This window comes from Zootoca vivipara, chromosome Z1 (genome assembly GCF_965207765.1).
Source record: "Zootoca vivipara chromosome Z1, rZooViv2.hap1.1, whole genome shotgun sequence".
Taxonomy (NCBI): domain Eukaryota; kingdom Metazoa; phylum Chordata; class Lepidosauria; order Squamata; family Lacertidae; genus Zootoca; species Zootoca vivipara.
In genome coordinates, this window is record NC_142583.1 from 6,040,420 (window position 1) to 6,046,660 (window position 6,241).

At 51.4% G+C, this 6,241-nt stretch overlaps 1 protein-coding gene and 1 pseudogene across 1 annotated transcript in view; both read right to left on the reverse strand.

Annotated features, from left to right (window-relative positions):
- The window catches only part of ARID3B (AT-rich interaction domain 3B), a 56,041-nt gene extending 55,626 nt beyond the window's left edge, over positions 1–415 (reverse strand). Inside the window, exon 1 of the mRNA XM_035112397.3 lies at positions 259–415. The gene's annotated coding sequence lies outside the window, so the exon portion shown is untranslated. The remainder of the gene's footprint in view (positions 1–258) is intronic.
- Positions 416–3,430: 3,015 nt separating this feature from the next.
- Positions 3,431–4,753, reverse strand: LOC118077849 (actin, cytoplasmic 3 pseudogene; annotated as a pseudogene).
- Between the last annotated feature and the right edge of the window lie 1,488 nt (positions 4,754–6,241).

The window sequence follows — 6,241 nt, forward strand, 5'->3', positions numbered from 1 at the left end:
CTGAGAGAAGCCCCGCTGAGACCGCCAGGTCGACGCGTGCCCAGAGCCACCAGTACAGTTGCTTTACAGCCTGAACCTGAGGGAGAAAGCGTCGCCGGCTTACTCACGAGTAAGCCCCTTCTCGCTGGGCGGAGGCAGCGCCAAGACCCTCCCCGGAACCATCTCCGTGCCTCACGAGCGGCCGCCGCTCGCCGCGCCAACACCCGCAGCCCCGCGACTCCCTTCACTCCCACCCCCGCCGAAAGGCCGCCTCTTTACCTCAGCGCGGCGACCACAACAGCCAGGCAGCCAAGGAGGCAGGCAGGCAACCGCCCGCTCCGGCGGGGTCTCGCGCGCAGCAGCAGCAGCAGCCGCCGCCTCAGCCGCGCCCCCAAACACCCCCGCCCCGTCCCGTGGTCCCTCCCTCGGCCGGACCGGAAGCGGAGGACACAGGCGGTGCGGGGAGCCTGTTTGACAGAGCACCGGAAGTAGCGCCACCAACGAGGACTCGGGAGGCGACCAACCCCTAACAGGGCACTTCCGGGTTGGGAAGACGGTTTTTAAAATTATTAAAAATAATTTAAGATAATCGGGGGGGAAGTGAGGATGGGAGGCCCGTTAGGCCAAGTGAAGCATATTCCAGGGAGAAGCGCCCCCCAGGGAGAAGCGCGAATGGAACGGCTCGAGAGGTGCGTCACTTGACTCTGGAGACGACGCTCTGTTCCGTTTCCCTATGGCTCGCTCTCCGATACCCTCCGGCCCTTGCCATCTCTATGTCTCTCCCGCCATAGAGACGGCAAATAGAGTGACACCATCTGCGGCCATAGACGGGACGCTTCCGACCGGAAGTTTAGACTAAAATGTGTAAAATGTTCGCTATTTATTATCTCTGCCTGAGGTTTTTGTGTGTGTAATTATTCTCTATTTCCACAGGAAAAAGTGAGAGGAAAGGAAAATGAAGGTGGAACTAAAAAGAAAAAGAGGGAAAGATCTCCACCGAGGACTCAACTACAGAGACTGAGAGTGCGGGGCAGGCGCCTCTTTTTGCAAAATCACTATAGCAACCGAGAAGAAGCAGGCCGAGGAAAGAGAGGGGAGGGGCAAAGGAGTGGATGGGCGGGGCTCCATAATCAACAGCCAATGGGCATAAGAATTAGTCCGTTCCGGGAAATATAAACGGCTCGTGGCGCAGTAGCGTTGATAGCCCTCAGAGGCAGTGCGCACGCGTGCCAGTACCTCTTCGTTCACATTATGGCGCCCCCTTCCGTGCGGGGCTGTCACCTGGAGGCAAAGCGCTGAAACGCGCTCGGAAGGCTGCAGGTTCGATCCCGAAGAGCGAGAGAGAGATATGCGAGGCTAAAAGGCAGGGCACAGAGAGCAGCCAGGATCGAAGGGTTCGGTGTTTGCAGCCAGCATGCTGTCCAGCTGATTCCTGCATTACACGGGGTTGGACTCTACTCTAGACTTTGCAGGTCTCTGACTATAGGACTCCCGCGGATCATCTAGTATTCGAACCCCCTGAAATGCAGGAATCACAATATCGTAGAATAAATGAAATAAATAACATGTGCCCTGTGGCTATCAGAGACAGGGCCTTTCTGCTGTGGAACCCAAATTCTGGGGTTCTCCCAGGTATTTTATTTTCATCCATTTCACCGATTTTCATAGCAGACTTCATCCTTTTTTAGAAAACGGTTTTCTAATAAGGCACAGAATGTATGGTGGTTTATAAGATTTGTCTGTTCAGGTACTTTGGGGGCACTTGTTAAAAGGCAGATTAAATCCAGCTAATAAAACAAACGGATATTGCAAGGTGGGTTTGAGTTGGATGGAGGTTGCCCCGATTATGACGTTTGAGGAGATGCATAAATGCAATCTATATACAGTGGTACCTCGGTTTATGAACACAATTGGATCCGGAAGTCTGTTCATAAACTGAAGCGTTGAAAGTAATGGAAAGTGGATTAATCTGTTCCAGACGGGTCCGCGGAGTACTTAAAGTGAAGTGTTCATAAACTGAAGCATGGGTGTAATTGGTTCCAGAAGTCTGTTCATAAACTGAAGCGTTCATAAACTGAAGCGAACTTTCCCATTGAAAGTAATGGAAAGTGAATTAATCCATTCCAGATGGGTCCGCGGCGTTCGTAAACCGAAAATTCGTAAACCGAGGTGTTCATGAACCGAGGTTCCACTGTATATAAAAATGTAAAAATGGTGAAAGTGTGGGCTCCACTTTTCTCCGTAACCGCTTGACCAATCCTGAAATTTGGACACAACGATCATGCCACTCCCCGAGTGTTTGCAGAAAAAAATCCCTCAAATCTCACACCTGCACAGGTAGAAACCTGCTTTTCCAACAAGTAAAACAGTGCCCTCAAGTGGAATTTCTCCCACAGTACGCCCCCTCCCTTCCTGTGAAATCTACACCATATCCACATACCAAATAATGACATCATCATCCAAGCAACTGAAACCACCAAGGTGGCCATTACCAGACCCCTAGGCCCTGGCAGGCTGCTAGGCCCCCACTAGGCCGGGGGGGGGGGAGAGGGCGAGCGCCCGGATCACAGGTCGCAGCACGGCCTTTGTTTTATGTAGGCCCCCAGGCCCCCACTAGACCCGGGGGGGGGGAATAACCCACAGCAACGCACTTGGGGGCACGGCAAGGGGTTTTTACTTTAAAATTTAGTGGGCGTTGTGTCACATGCGAGGCTCTGGCGGCCATTTAAAGTAAGGGCACTCATGCCCCTTTTAACCTACGCTTTATACTATGGCTGATTGGAAGCCTATGCATCTTTTAAAAAAACAACCATGCACTTTCCCTCCCCAGTTTAAGTCCTTGGATATTTGCAGTGGCCAACCCCCCCTTTACAATCTCCTACCTTCCCCTTCCCCTTTTTTATGCTCGGGTGCTTCGGATATGATTTGGGTATGACTATCCGGAGGGCGGGATGGACCCGCCATGGGAACCAGCCAAGATGTGCATTGGGTATGAAAGGGGGAGGGGGGGTTGGGGTGGTGAATGTCACATGGGAGGATTATAACGTCATGCGGTGGGGGGGGGCGGAGAGAGGGGTGTTGTGATGTCATGTGGCAGGGGTGGGGAATGGGGGCCCTGCGGGACTTGACATCCTTCCGCAGGGCCTGCAAGATGGAGTTGTTCTGCTTGGCCTTCGGTCCAGGCCCAGTTTGACCCCCCTCTATGGGACCCTGTAAGTTAACCATTGATAGCTGGCCCTGATGAATAATTGAGGTTTCCAATCCCATGGTGTAATTCATGGGCAGTCATTTAATTTTATCCTGATTTTTAAGCTGTATTTTAATCAATTGTTTGATTGTGGCTCCCTGTACCCCCATGTTGGCTTCCTGCAACGCCGAGCAGTAAATTGGCTTCGTGTTACGTTTTGGGCTCCAAAAAGCTGTGGTTATTAAGAGAGTCATTTGCTACAAGAAGCACACCAATTTTTTACTTCTTTTAGCATGACTTTATTGGCTTGTTTTGTTCAACAGAGAAAATGGATAGCAATAAAGTACTGAACTCCACATGAATCAGAAATAAAGAAAAGGCCAAGGTGGTACACAATCCGAGTGGCTGAGGAAACCCAGCCAGATGGTGGGGTATAAATACAAATATTATTATCAAGAGCGCAACTGTGGACCTTGGACAAGCCTTGGCAAAGCGATGGACAAAAGTTGTCCAATGCAGGAGCCAAATCAAGAACTGGATAAATACTAAATATCCTGCAAGAGGACAGAATTCAACAGATAAAAGCAAGGCAGCAATATATATTGACTTGGCCAGAAGAGGTTGGCTGCTTGGATTTTAGAAGCATTTGCGGTGGACGATGGATGGGCCAGACTCATCGTACTCCTGCTTGCTGATCCACATCTGCTGGAAGGTGGAGAGAGAGGCCAGGATGGAGCCCCCGATCCACACTGAATATTTGCGCTCTGGCGGGGCAATGATCTTGATCTTCATCGTGCTGGGAGCCAGGGAGATGATCTCCTTCTGCATCCGGTCAGCAATGCCAGGGTACATGGTGCTGCCGCCAGAGAGCACCGTGTTGGCATACAGGTCCTTGCGGATGTCCACATCGCATTTCATGATGGAGTTGTAGGTTTCCTCGTGGATGCCAGCCAACTCCAAGCCCAGGAAGTAGGGCTGGAAGAGAGCCTCGGGGCACCGGAAGCGCTCGTTGCCAATGGTGATCACCTGCCCGTCTGGCAGCTCATAGCTCTTCTCCAGGGAGGAAGATGAGCTGGCCGTGGCCATCTCCTGATCAAAGTCCAGGGCCACGTAGCAGAGCTTCTCCTTGATGTCCCGCACGATCTCCCTCTCGGCCGTGGTGACGAAGTTGTAGCCCCTCTCAGTCAGGATCTTCATGAGGTAGTCAGTCAGGTCACGGCCAGCCAGGTCCAGGCGCTTGATGGCGTGGGGCAGGGCATACCCCTCATAGATGGGCACCGTGTGGGTCACGCCGTCCCCAGAGTCCATGACAATCCCGGTGGTGCGGCCAGACGCATAGAGCGACAGCACGGCCTGGATGGCCACGTACATGGCTGGCGTGTTGAAAGTCTCAAACATGATCTGCGTCATCTTCTCGCAGTTCATCCCGGGGGCCACCTGCAACTCGTTGTAGAAGGCGTGGTGCCGGATCTCCATGTCATCCCAGTTGCCGACAATGCCATGTTCGATGGGGTACTTCAGGGTGAGGATGCCTCTCTTGCTCTGTGCCTCATCCCCCACATAGCTGTCCTGCCCTAAGCCTGCCATGGCATCTTGGTGCAGGAAGTAAGCAAAGAGTTCTCTCTCCCCCGCCCCCCCCCCCCAGATAATATTCATTTTGGGGTTTATGAATATTCCAGAACTCACTGCAAGGGAGGAAATGTGCTCATATAAACAATTTTCAAGTATCTAAGACTGCTTATCCCCATGTTCAACTCTCCATTTCCATCCCTTCCCCTGCCAATCTTTGGAGAACAGGAAGGAGGAGCTGTCTCAGTTCTCCTAATTCCTTAGCCGCTCCATTTCATGGTTTTGAAGGTAGAATGTTTTTTATTTTAAAAAATTATATACTGCTGTACCATACAAATATTTCACAGCAGCTCACAACAATCTGAAACTATAAAACGACAGAATCCTAAAAAAATTAAAAGCAAACTATTTTAAAACAAACACCTGTAGACTTCCATGGGGAATGCACTCTTAACTGCCTACATAGGCATGGCAGAATAGGACAGTTTTGAGCAAGTCTTTAAAAGTTGGCGTGGAAGACACCAGCTGGATGTCTAGTGGCAGAGAGTTCCACAGGAGTTTGAGTTCTTGCTGCTATCAAGTGAGCCTCAGCCACTCTGGAAACAGCCAATGGTGCTCCTGAAGCTGATGCCAGTGATCAAGCTGGGATATAAGGATCCGGGCACCCCAAGGATCCCTGGACTCCAGAGGTTCAAGGCTTTGTAAATTAGCACAAGGAGCCTGAACTCTGTTCAGCAGTAGGTGGGCAGCTGGTGCAGCTGTTTTAACAAGAGTGCCCCATGTTACCAGGGCATGGCCTACAGGGGTTAGGCTACCCCTCTCTGCAAACAGCCATAGCTGGTGAACCAGACGAAGCTGGTAAAAGGCCTTCTCACCTGGGCCTCTAGTCACCAAGAGTACCCACAAACTACACACCTGCCTCTTCCTGAGCATGGCAGCTACCTACCCACAGAGCCCCCATCTTCTCAGAAGTCAAGCACAGTTGATGGGCCCTCCCCCAGGCCACCACTGCATCCAGACACTGGTCCAAAGCTTTCACAGCCTCTCCTGATCCGGATGGTATGTTGGACCAGGAAGATCTGGGTTCAAATCACCGGGTGACTTGGAGGCAGTCGCTGTCTCTCAGTGTTACCTACCTTGCAAGGTTGTTGTGATTATTAAAGCAAAGTAGGGGGTGCATATGGCACGCTGAGCTGCTTGAAGGGGCTTGTAAATAAATACTCATGACAGGTTAGCCAATGTGGTGCTTTGCATACGTTGCATTGCAGACTAGCGGCCCTTGTGGGCCCCTTCCAACTCTACAGTGATTCTACAGAGAAGAGAGGAGACAAATGGAACGCGAAAGGGTCAGGCAGAGAAGCCGTGGGTGCTGAGCCCCCTTTCATACTTACCCGAGAGAAATGCAGTTGCCTTTGCTGTTAATCTCACGATGCTCCCAGTAATCGCAAAATATTTTCCTTTCTCATCACACTTACCTTGCCAATCTGCCCTTGATCTTATATCTCT